General features: G+C 37.8%; 1 pseudogene; it reads left to right on the top strand.

Annotated features, from left to right (window-relative positions):
- LOC110257849 lies at window positions 7403–12303 on the top strand (annotated as a pseudogene).

Consider the following 13205-nt stretch of genomic DNA (forward strand, 5'->3'; position numbering starts at 1 on the left):
GTATTTGTCTTTCTCTTTCTGACTTCACTCAGTATGAGAGTCTCTAGTTTCATCCATGTGCTGCAAATGGCATTATTTTGTTCTTTTTTATGGCTGAGTAGTATTCCATTGTGTGTATATACCAAATCTTCTTAATCCAGTCATCTGTTGATGGATATTTAGGTTGCTTCTTTGTCATGGCTATTGTGAACAGTGCAGCAATGACATTCAGGTGCATGTGTCTTTTTCAAGGAAAGTTTTGTCCATATATACGCCCAAGAGTGGGATTGCTGGGTCATATGGAGGTAGTTTTCTGATGTACCTCCATACTGTTTTTCATAGTGGTTGTACCAGTTTACATTCCCACCAGCAGAGAAGAGGGTTTCCTTTTCTCCACACCCTCTCCAGGATTTGTTATTTGTGGACTTATTAATGATGGCCATTCTGACTGGCGTGAGGTGGTATCTTGTGGTAGTTTTGATTTGCATTTCTCTAATAATCAGGGATGTTGAGCAGTTTTCCATGTGCTTGTTGGCCTTCTGTATATCTTCTTTGGAGAAATGTCTATTCAGGTCTTTTGCCCATTTTTCAATTGGCTTGTTGGCTTTTTTGCTGTAGAGTTATAAGTGGTTTGTATAGTTTAGAGATTAAGCCGTTGTGAGTTGCATCATTTGAAACTGTTTCTCCCATTCCATAGGTTGTCTTTTTGTTTTTTTATGGTTTCCTTTGCTGTGCAAAAGCTTGTCAGTTTGATTAGGTCCCATTGGTTTATTTTTGCTTTTATTTCTGTTGCTTTTAGAGACTGACCTTAGAAAACGTTTGTAAGGTTGATGTCAGAGAATGTTTTGCCTATGTTCTCTTAGAGGAGTTTGATTGGGTCTTGTCTTATATTTAAGTATTTAAGCAATTTTGAGTTTAGTGCATGGTGTGAGGGTGTGTTCCTGTTTCATTGATTTACATGTGGCTGTCCAGTTTTCCCAGCACCATTTGCTGAAAAGACTTTTACCCATTTTATATTCTTGCCTCCTCTGTCAAAGATTAGTTGACTGTGGCTGTCTGGGTTTATTTATGGGTTCTCTATTCTCTTCCATTGGTCTGTATGTCTGTTATGGTACTGGTTCTACACTGTCTTGATTACTGTGGTTTTATAATTTTGCTTGAAGTCTGGGAGAGTTATGCCTCTTGTTTGGTTTTTCTTCCTCAGGATTGCTCTAGCAATTCTGGGACTCTTGTGGTTCTACATACATTTTTGGATTGTTTGTTCTAGTTCTGTGAAAAATGTCATGGGTAATTTGATAGGGATTACATTGAATCTGTAGATTGCTTTGAGTTGTATGGCCATTTTTATAATATTAATTTTTCCAACCCAGGAGCATGGACTATCTTTCCATTTCTTTGCATCCTCTTTAATTTCCTTGATTAATGTTTTATAGTTCTCGGCATATAAGTCTTTCACCTCCTTGGTCAGGTGTATTCCCAGGTATTTGATATTTTGGGGGTGCAATTTTAAAAGGTATCACATTTTTGTATTCCTTTTCTGATATTTCATTGTTAATATACAGAATTGCAACTGATTTCTGAATGTCAATCTTGTATCCTGCTACTTTGCTGAATTTGTTGATCAGTTCAGGTAGTTTTTGGGTTTAGTCCCCAGGGTTTTCTATATATAGAATCATGTAATCTGCATACAGCGATGATTTTATCTCTTCTCTTCCAATTTGGATACCTTTTATTTCTTTTGTTTGTCTGATTGCTGTGGCTAGGACTTCCAGTTCTATGTTGAATAACAGTGGTGAGAGTGGGCATCTTTGTCTTGTTCCAGATTTTAGTGGGAAGGCTTTCGTCTTTTCTCAAGAATATTATATTTGCTGTGGGTTTGTCATAAATGGCTTTTATTATGTTAAGGTATGTTCCCTGTATACCCGCTTTAGTAAGAATTTTTATCATGAATGGATGTTGGACTTTGTCAAATGCTTTTTATGCATCTATTGAGATGATCAGGTGGTTTTTGACTTTTCTTAATGTGCTGTATGGCTGTATGACTTTTTTTTTTTTTTTTTTGATTTGAGTGTGTGGAAGCATCCTTGTATACCTGGGATGAATCCCACTTGGTCGTGGTGTATGATCTTTTTTATATGTTGTTGAATTTTGTTGGCTAAAATTTTGTTGAGACTTTTTGCATCTATATTCATCAAAGGTATTGGCCTATGGTTTTCATTTCTGGTGGTATCTCTGATTTTGGAATTAGGGTGATGGTGGCATCATAGAATGTCTTTGGGTGTTTTCCTTTTTTTTCAACCTTATGGAAAATTTTAAGGAGTATGGGTATAAGTTCCACTTTGTTTGTTTATAACAATTCTCCTTTGAAGCCATCTGGCCCTGGACTCTTACTTGTAGGGAGGGTTTTTCTTACGTATTCAATTTCATTTCTATTGATCAGTCGGTTCAGTTGATCTATTTCTTCTTGATTCACTTTTGGCAGGCTGTAAGTTTCTAGAAAGTTGTCCATTGCTTCTAGGTTGTCAAATTTGATGGCATGCAATTGTTGATAATATTCTCTTATGGGGTTTTTTTTTTTTTTGGTATTTCTGCAGTATCCATTGTGATTTCTCCTTTTTTTATTTCTCATTTTATTTATTTGGATTTTTTTTCTCTCTTCTTCTTGGTGAGTCTGGCCAGCGGTTTATCAATTTTGTTTATCTTCTCAAAGAACCTGCTCTTGGCTTTGTGATTTTTTTCTATTGTTTTTTTGAATCTCTATTGATTTTCTCTTCGATCTTTATGATTTCTTTCACTAACTTTAAGTTTCATTTGTTTTTCTTTTTCTAATTTATTTAGATGATGTGTTAAGTCGTTGATTTGAGATTTTTTTTTTTTCTTTTTTGAGGAAGGCCTGTATCATTTTGAATTTCCTTCTGATCACTACTTTTACAGCATCCCGTAATTTTGAGTGGTTGTTTCTTCATTATCAATTTTCTCAAGGTATTCCTTAATTTCCTTTCTGATTTCCTCATTGACCCATTGGTTTTTCAGTAGCATTTTGTTTAGTCCCAATGTGGTTAGTTTTTTCTCATTTCTTTTCCTGTGGTTGATTTCTACTTTCATGCCATTGTGGTCAGAGAGAATACTTGAAAAAAATTTTATACACTTAAATTTTTAAGGTTTGCTTTGTGCCCCAGTATGTGATCAATTCTTGAGAATGTTCCATGTGCACTTGAGAAGAATGTATTTTCTGATCTTTTTGGATGTAATGTCTTGAAAAAAAAAATTAAAAAAAAATAAATAAATAAAAGAGAAAATGTCAATTAAGTCTAATTTTTCTATGGTATCACTTAGGATCTCTGTTGCCTTATTGATAGTCTGTCTAGAGGAACTGTCCATTGATGTGAGTGGGGTGTTAATGTCCTCTACTCTGTGTTCCCATTAATTTCTCCTTTTATGTCTGTTAGTGTTTGTTGTAAGTATCTGGGTGCTCCTATATTAGGGGCATATATATTGATGATTGTAATATCCTCTTTTTGAATGGATAATTTTACCATTAAATAGTGCACTTCTTTGTCTTTCTTATGGCCTTCATTTTAAACTCTATTTTGTTTGATATGAGTATTGCAACTCCTGCTTTCCTATCTTGTCCATTGGCATGAAATATCTTTTCCCATCCCCTCACTTTCAATCTATATGTGTCCTTTTCTCTAAGGGGAGTCTATTGTAGACAGCAGATTGTAGGTTTTTGCTTTTTTATCCCTTCTGCCACTATGTGTCTTTAGATTGGAGCATTCAGTCCTTTGAAATTTAATGTTATTATTGATAGACTATGTATTTATTGCCATTTTATACCTTGTTTTCCAGTTGATTCTATGCTTTTCCTTTGTTCCTTTTTTTTTTTTTTTTTTTTTTTTTTGGTTGGAGGATTTCCATTTATTTTAAGCTTGAGTACTTTTCTTTTTAGGTTTTGTGAATGTAATGTTTTGTTTTGATTTGTGGTTGCCTGTTTTTTAAGTATGTATCTCCCTGCTTTAGCCTGAAAGTCATTTTGGCTCAGGCATATTATTCAAAAAATGAATCTATATTTTCTTACTTTCCTTCCCCACATTCTATGATTTTGTATTCCTTTTTTAAACATCTTCATATGTATCATTTTTGTTGTTCCTTCTGTTTATCATCACTTTTACAGTAGTTTTTTTTCCCCCTTGTTTTAGATCTATATGCTGGCTTATTTAAGTGATTGCTTTCCTATTGTGGTTTCCTCCATCCTATTTCTTCTTATGTCTTTTTTTATTTAAAGAAGCCCTTTCAGTATTTCTTTTAGAATGGGTTTAGTATTGCTGTATTCTTTTGTTTGTTGGAGAAAATCTTTATTTCCCCTTCTACTTTAAATGATATTCTAGCTGGATAGTGTATTGTAGGCTCCAATTTTTCCTTTCAGAGCTTTAAATATACCTTGCCACTCTGTTCTGGCCTGTAGTGTTTCTGTAGAGAAATCATCTGATAGCCTTATAGGGATTCCCTTATAATCAATCCTTATTTTTTCCTCTTACTGCCTTTAAAATCCTCTCTTTGTCTTTAACTTGCAATTTTCATTATAATATGTTTTGGTGTGATCCTATTTGGGTTCAACTTATTTGGGGCCCTCTGTGTTTTCTGTATCTTTTTTTTTTTTTTTTTTGTCTTTTTGCTATTTCTTGGGCCGCTCCCGCGGCATATGGAGGTTCCCAGGCTAGGGGTCGAATCGGAGCTGTAGCCACTGGCCTATGCCAGAGCCACAGCAACACGGGATCCGAGCCGCGTCTGCAACCTACACCACAGCTCACGGCAACGCCGGATCGTTAACCCACTGAGCAAGGGCAGGGACCGAACCCGCAAGCTCATGGTTCCTAGTCGGATTCGTTAACCACCGCGCCACGACGGGAACTCCTGTTTTCTGTATCTTGATATCAGTTTCCTTTAGATTTGGAAAGTTTTTTTTTTCTTTTGTCTTTTTGCCTTTTCTACGGCTGCTCCTCAGCATATGGAGGTTCCCAGGCTAGGGGTCTAATCAGAGCTGTAGCCACCAGCCTATGCCAGAGCCACAGCAATGGGGTGTCTGAGCCAAGTCTGCAAACTACATCACAGCTCATGGCAATGCCATATCCTTAACCCACTGAGCAAGGCCAGGGATCAAACCTACAACCTCATAGTTCCTAGTTGGATTCGTTAACCACTGAGCCACTATGAGAACTCCTGCATTTTGAAAGTTTTCATCCATAATTTCTTCAAATATATTTTCAATCCCCTTTTCTTTTTCTTCTCCTTCTGGAATTCCTATTACACATAGATTTGCCTGCTTTATGTTATCCCATAGATCACTTATATTGCTTTTGTGTTTTTTCATTTGTCTTTCAGTCTCTTATGCTGATTGTGTGATTTCCATTATTCTATCTTCCACATCACTAATTCATTACTCTGCATTATTCATCTGGTCTTTAGTTCCTTTAGCTCAGTTTGCATCTCTGCAAATGAATTTTCTAATTTTTCTCTGTTCCCTCTTGTATTTTCTATTTCCTTTCTAAAGGAATCTGCATTACTGTTCATACTGCTCTTAATTCATTGATATTCAGCCTAAATTTTCACTACCTCCCTGTTGAATTCAGTATCTGTCAGACCACAGAGGTTTTTTTTGTTTGTTTGCTACTTCAGGTGAATTCTCCTGTTCCATTAACTGGGAGTGTTTTCTGGGCTTCATCTTTCTTATGTTTTTCTTTTTCTGTGAGTTTAGGGAAGCTAAGCTGTAGTCTTGGGGGGGGGTCTACTGATATGCAAAAGCATCCCTTTGTATGTTGTGTGGGGTTACTATTTATTTTTGGCATGGAAGTTTGAATATTTGCTATCTCTCTCCTCGGTATGAGTAGGCTGTTATCCCCAGGGTGCTGAGTGTTTTTCTGGGGAGAAGGAGGCCAAGGTTTGGGTTAGTAGTCAGTGCCTGGTTGCTGGGCTCTTAACAGCAGCATGTTAAGAAGCAGGAAGCACCCTGTCCCACTTAGCCCACATGGGAAGTGCCACACCAACTGCTCCTAGTTGTTGGATCTTGGTAAGGGACAGTGATCAAGTATCTGGGTACCACCCAGAGTGTTTTGCAGTGGCAGCGCCAGGGTGGGTGTGTTCCCAGGGGTCTGAAAGCATCAAAGTGTGATGCTTAGTTGCAGTGCCCTCTTTTTTTGCCAACCCCTGAGGTTGCCCAGGCAGAGCCCACCCACAGTCCCCCAGTGATGGCAGGTCATGCCTCCTTCCAACCTCTGAGAAGACTGCTGTAGTCTGTCCTTGCTGCCTGGTAGTTCACACAAGGGGAACCATGTCACACTTAGTCCCCCTCTACCCCCAGCCCACACAAGAGGTGCCTGGCCACCCATAGCCTTTACAAGAAGAGCCCGTAGCCTGAGCAAGTGGCTTCTTGCCACCTGTAGCCTTTGCCAGAAGTGCCCAGCCCTCCGAGAGCCCATGCCTGTGCACAGGAAGATTCCTATGGTGTCTTACCCTCCTCCTCTCACCCTCCCCAACAATGGTGCCTTGCTTCTCCTGCAGCCCAAGACCTTCTCCCAGGTTCCCTCTGCTGTGGCATTCCACACCACAGTCCATAGCACACCACTCCCCCACCTGTGGCACACTGCTCCTTAGCCCCTCTGGCTGTTCCCACACAACCAACCCCAGTCCTTTCCCTGGGACTGACCTCTGGAGCCAAAGTTTCAGCACCCAGCCACCACCCGAATGTATCAGGCTGTCCTGTCCAGGCCAGTGGTTCACATGATCTGTGCAGCTCTCACTCTACTTTGCCCTCCTTAGTTCAGCTGCTGCATTTAACTTGGCAACTTTGAGATCCCTTCATCTCAGCTGATCTCCACATTGGTTAGGTGGCTTCCCGGGATGTGGGTTCCTTGTCTCCTTCACAGTTCCCTCTCAGGAATGCTAGTTCCATCCTGATTCCTTTTCTCTCTCTTTTTTCTTTTGTTCTACCCAGTTATGTCAAGAGTTTCTTGCCCTTTTTGGAGGTTTATGTTCTTCTTCCAGCATTCAATAGATGTTCTGTGTGAGTTGTTTTACATGTAGATGTGTTTTTTTGATGTGTTTGTGGGGACAAGGTGAGCATGACATCTTATTCCTCCACCATCTTGATCTGCCTCCACTAAGCATTTCTAATACAGAAAGTAAGTAGTGCTTGGAGTTCCCATCGTGGCACAGTGGTTAACGAATCCGACTAGGAACCTTGAGGTCGCGGGTTCAATCCCTGGCCTTGCTCAGTGGGTTGGCGATCCGGCATTGCCATGAGCTGTGGTGTGGGTTGCAGACACGGCTCGGATTCCACATTGCTGTGGCTCTGGCGTAGGCCGGTGGCTACAGCTCCGATTCAACCCCTAGCCTGGGAATCTCCATATGCCATGGGAGCGGCCCAAGAAATAGCAAAAAAGACAAAAAAAAAAAAAAAAAGAAAGTAAGTAGTGCTAAGCAAGGATTTGATACAGATACCTCATTATGTGTTGGTGGATGTAGGAGGTTATCAGACATACTTTCCTATAGGAAGTGACATAAAAAATAAGACATAAAAAGATCAGCACCATGGGAAGCTTGGGTGGGTCCCAAGATGAGGCTCAGGTCTTTGCCTACCCTGTGCTGGCAGTGAGGATGAACCCATTGAGTTAGTTCTTAGTGAAAAAGCACTGAGCAAGGAGCCAAGACCCACTTCTTCACTGATTTGAATTGTGCAAGTCATCTTACCTCTGTGGATCTCAGTCGCCTCATCTGCAAAAAAAAGGAGATAAAAATTCTTTACTTGCTAGAAGATGAAGTGGAGGACCATCCTTCTACAATATTGGTTTTTCTTGGTTACATATGTATTTACTGCTCTGAAGCTGTGCCTATAGACATAGACAAAACAAAAGTAAAAAATACTCAGCCTATGGACAGTGCGAAGATAGAACCACCAGATACTGGACTTTATTGTGATGAATACCTCAAGCAAGTGATTGATGTGCTGGAAACAGATAATCATTTCAGAGAAAAACTACAGAAAGCAGACATAGAGGAAATAAAGAGTGGGAGATTAAGCAGAGAGCTTGATTTAGTAAGTCACCATGTTAGGACAAAACTTGATGAACCGAAAAGGCAAGAAGTGGCAAGGTTACGAATGCTAATTAAAGCTAAATTGGATTCCCTTCAAGTTTTCTTATTTTCTTTCAGATACAGGCATAGACCACCATGCTCTTCTAAAACAATTCAATCACCTAAACAACCTGAATCCTGACAAGTTTGAATCTACAGATTTAGATATGATAATCAAAGTGGCTACAAGTGGTATGGAACACTATGACAAGGCTCGACATGAAGAGTTTAAAAAATATGAAATGATGAAGGAACATGAAAGGAGAGAATATTTAAAAACACTGACTGAAGAAAAGAGAAAAGAAGAAGAATCAAAATTTGAAGAAATGAAGAAAAAGCATGGAAATCATCCCAAAGTTAATCATCCAGGAAGCAAAGATCAACTAAAAGAAGTGTGGGAAGAGACTGATGGATTGGATCCTAATGACTTTGACCCCAAGACATTTTTCAAATTACATGATGTCAATGGTGATGGCTTCCTAGATTAACAAGAATTAGAAGCCCTGTTTCCTAAAGAGTTGGAGAAAGTATATAACCCCAGAAATGAAGAGGATGACATGGTAGAAATGGAGGAAGAGAGGCTTAGAATGAGGGAACATGTCATGAATGAGGTTGATACTAACAAAGACTGATTAGTGACTCTAGAAGAGTTTTTGAAAGCTGCAGAAAAAAAGGAATTCTTGGAGCCAGATAGCTGGGAGACACTGGATCAGCAACAGTTCTTCACAGAAGAAGAACTGAAAGAATATGAAAATCTTATCTCTGTACAAGAAACTGAACTTAAGAAAAAGGCAGATGAGCTTCGGAAACAAAAAGAAGAGCTACAACATCAGCATGACCAACTAGAGGCTCAGGTTGTGCAGCAGATGGAACAAAAAAAATTACAAGCAATTTCCCCATCAGCCCCTGGTGGAGAATCAAAAACCCAGCCACACATTTGAAGCTCAAAGTCCACCAGAACTTGAATAAAATTGTTAAATCCTCATCCGTGTCATCTTTTTACCTCCCTTCCTTTTTCCCTGCTCAATAATATTTTAAAGCATATATGGGAAAAAATAAAAAATAAAATAAAATAAGACATAAAAGCTAAGTAGGAGTTAGCAAGATAAAGAAGTAAGGGGAGTGTAGCAGCATCTTCCCAGGCTTGGATGCAGGAGACATCATGGAGCATTAAAGAAACTACAAGTACTTCAGCATGGCTAAGGCAGAAATTGTTCATAGTCATCACACATATTACTAATGTAGGGGTGCCTGTGATCAGATAAAAGACTAGAGAAGTAGGCAAGTCTTTAATATGTTTTTATTTTTCACTGCTACTTTCCCTACTGCCATTCCCCAAAAGAAGATTTGGCAGTCTTCTTTTGTAATGAGTAGTCTATGTAATTTTTCTCACTTTTAAAATTAGTTAATAGACTACTTTTTAGAGAAGTTTTAGGTCTAAAGAAAAATTGAGCAGAATGCAGAATGTTGCCATATATTCCTCTTCATTTTCTTATTTCCAATATTTTTAACATCTTGCATTAGTGGAATATATTTTGTTATGCTTATTGAACCAATATTGATAAATTATTGTTAACTAAATTTCATAGCTTACATTAGACTTCAGTCTTTGTGTTTTAGATTTCTATGGGTTTTGTTATATATCCACCATTCATATTGTTATATATCCACCATTATAGTATTATAATGTTACATTATGTTACAGTAACATACTAGTATCACTGCCCTAAAAGTCTAAAAGTTCTCTGTTCCACCTATTCATCTCCCCTCCCTGCCCAATTCATGTCATTTAATTGTCAATAGGCTCAGGAATTTATCATGTTTTTTCATTTATTCATTTGCTTAACATTTTAATTGATGTGGTTTTTACTTTTAAAAAAAAATTCTATTGTTAGTATTGGAAAGGATTTTAAGAGATCATCTATCCCAGGTTTGTCAAATGAATTGCCCCCAATTTTCCTACCCATTCCCTTGTCCCTGGACAATATTGTTAAAGGATCATGGTGTGCTTTTCTGTTGAGCCTCGGAGTCATTCTAAACACATTATTTTAGAAAGGCAATAACAATCACCTGTTTTGACACAAGGGTTAAAACCTACTTAATACTTCAGTCTAAACTGACCTCATTTTACCAAAAAAGAAATTGAAATCCAGAAAAATAAATTGATTTACTCTAGTACACAAAGCTGGTAACTTTCAAAACAAGAATGTCAAGAGTAAGTGTCCATGGTTGCTCAGCAGTAATGAGCCCGACTAGTATCCATGAGGATACTAGTTTGATCCTTGGCCTCACTCAGTGGGTTAAGGATCTGATGGCTGCTGTGAGCTGTGGTGTAGGTTGCAGACATGGCTCAGATCCCGAGTTGCTGTGAGTGTGATGTAGACCAGCAGTTGTAGCTCCAATTCAACCCCTAGCCTGGTAGCCTGTGAACTTCCATATCCTGCAGGCCCAAAAAAAACAATGTCAAGAGTCTGGGGCTTCTTAATCCAGTTATGTTTCTTATATGTCTCTCTCAGAGTCATCTTGAAAAAGAAGTTTGTTACATGACAAATAGAAAACATTTTAATGCCTATTTCAAGATTTTTTTTTCAAAAGCATGCATTTCTCTTTCTAATACTGATCACTTCTGCTTATGAAGCAATCACTAGTTAGTGCTTTTAAAATCTGCTAAGTACCACTTTTTCTTCAAGGAAAATATAGTGTAGGTGCCTTGTATGGAAAACATGTATACGGAGTATTTCTGATTGAAATAGGCGTGTGTGTGTGTGTGTGTGTGTGTGTGTGTGTGTGTGTGTATTTGGGGGAGCAAAAGGCTGGCTGGCTCTATCCTCTCCCCTGCCCTGACAAAAATCATATAATTCTAAGGTTCTACTAAGAATAATTTGAAATCCATTGCACTTAATGAAAAAGTGTTTCTGCCTAAGGAACTATTGACTTTATATATTCATACTTTAAATTACATTTTCATATCTCAGATACCATATATATTTTCTTAACACAAAAGTTCATAGACTGATGTGTCAATTAGCCCCTCCAAATTATGCCAATAAACTAAATATATAGAACAAATAACTAGTGACACCTTTATGGTGTACTTGATTTAATAAATAGTCTTTGTATTAGATAATTAAATCATGTCAGTGCTACTATAGGAGAATATCGCTGTATAGTTAAGGTAAGATTACTGAAATATACCTTGGCTACTCATGCTATGTTATATACAGTGCTTCTATTTTAAGAAACTAACCCAAAATATATGATAATATCAATGTTACACCCCCGTCATAGAAGGAAGGGACTCAGGACATTCCAAATGTTAGAATAATGGCTTTCAAACTTTGTTAGTTCTGGTCTCCAGCGACAAAAACATCCTAAATCCCTAAATCATGATAATGAGTAAGTGAATACACATCTATATGCATCTCTATATATACACAATTATGTTCACATAATAAATTCCTTCATAAATGTTTATAATTCAAAATAAATCTTATTTTTTCCTTTCCCTATTGTCTTTAATGCAGTTAGGAAGAGCCTACCAATCTCGCTATATTCATGAGTTTGACAAAAGTGTTCTAAGACATCAAATACATGGTAACCCAGAAGCTTGCCTTTTATGAGAATTTGATTAGGTGTTCCAATGGTGCTATTTTGTATTTGTCTATTGACACATACTGCATGGACTATTGATTCCCTATTTATCATTGGGAATGGAGTCACTAATGCCTTTAAATCTAATGAGATTTGAAAAACAATTCCAGAAACCCCAGAACCAGAACAGAAAAAACTCAAGCCTTAAATCTCAATTCTTAAAATTCAAGGCTTAAAACTCAAACCTCGAAAGTGGTACTTGAACCACTCTAGGTACCAAAACTTCAGGGTTCTTCAGAGGAACAGAATGGAGGAAAAAAATAGGATATATTCAATCCTACAGTATGAATTATTTTATGTATGAATTATAAATATGTATGTATTATTTTGAGGAATTGACTCATGAAAATAGTAACTGAAAAGTTTGGAATTTGTAAAGCAGATTGGTAGTCTAGAAACTCAGACAGGAGGCAATGTTACAGTTTTTTTATTGTTTTACCACAGTAAACCCCCTTGTCCATTAAGCAACTTCTCACCATTCCCATTCCCCTGGGCACCAGGCAACAAACAACTTGCATTCTGTCTTTTTTTTTTTTTTTTTTTTTGTCTTTCTGCCTTTTCTAGGGCCGCTTCCCAGGGCACATGGAGGTTCCCAGGCTAGGGGTCTAATTACAGCTGTAGCCACTGGCCTACGCCAGAGCCACAGCAATGCAGGATCCGAGTCACGTCTGCGACCTACACCACAGGTCACAGCAACACTGGATCCTCAACTCACTGAGCAAGGACAGGGATCAAACCCGTAACCTCATGGTTCCTAGTCGGATTCGTTAACCACTGAGCCACAACAGGAACTCCCTAACCTGCATTCTGTCTTTATTGATTTATCTATTCATGATATTTCATATAAATGGAATAACACAATATGTGACCTTTTGTGTCTGGCTTCTCTCACTTAGCAAAATGCTTGGGAGGTTTATTAATAATGTAGCAAGTATCAGAACATTAATAATAATTTATGGCTGGATATTTCATTGATTGTATATACCACAATTTATTTATCTCTTAATATTTGGGCTGTGTCCACCTTAGGCTATCATGATTAGTGCTGCAATGGACATGTGTATACATATATACATATATACCTAGGAGTATGTATGTGACGTCATTCTATGTTTAACTTTTTGAGGTACTATTCAACTGTCTTCCACCATGACCACACAATTTTGCATTTCCACCAGCAGTACATATGATTCCAATATTTTCACATCCTTTCCAACACTTATTAATATCTGTTTGATTTTTTTTTCATAACAGCCATCTTAAGGGTTGTGGGTGGTATCTCATTGTGATTTTTATTTACATTTCTCAATGATTAATGCTTTTGAGCATCTTTTCATATGTGTGTTTGCTATTTTTATATATTCTTTGGAGAAATATCAATTCAAGTCTTTGCCCATTTTCTTAATTGCATGACTTCTTTGTTTTTGAGTTTTAAGAGTTCTTTA

The sequence above is a fragment of the Sus scrofa genome, chromosome X (genome assembly GCF_000003025.6).
Source record: "Sus scrofa isolate TJ Tabasco breed Duroc chromosome X, Sscrofa11.1, whole genome shotgun sequence".
Taxonomy (NCBI): Eukaryota; Metazoa; Chordata; class Mammalia; order Artiodactyla; family Suidae; genus Sus; species Sus scrofa.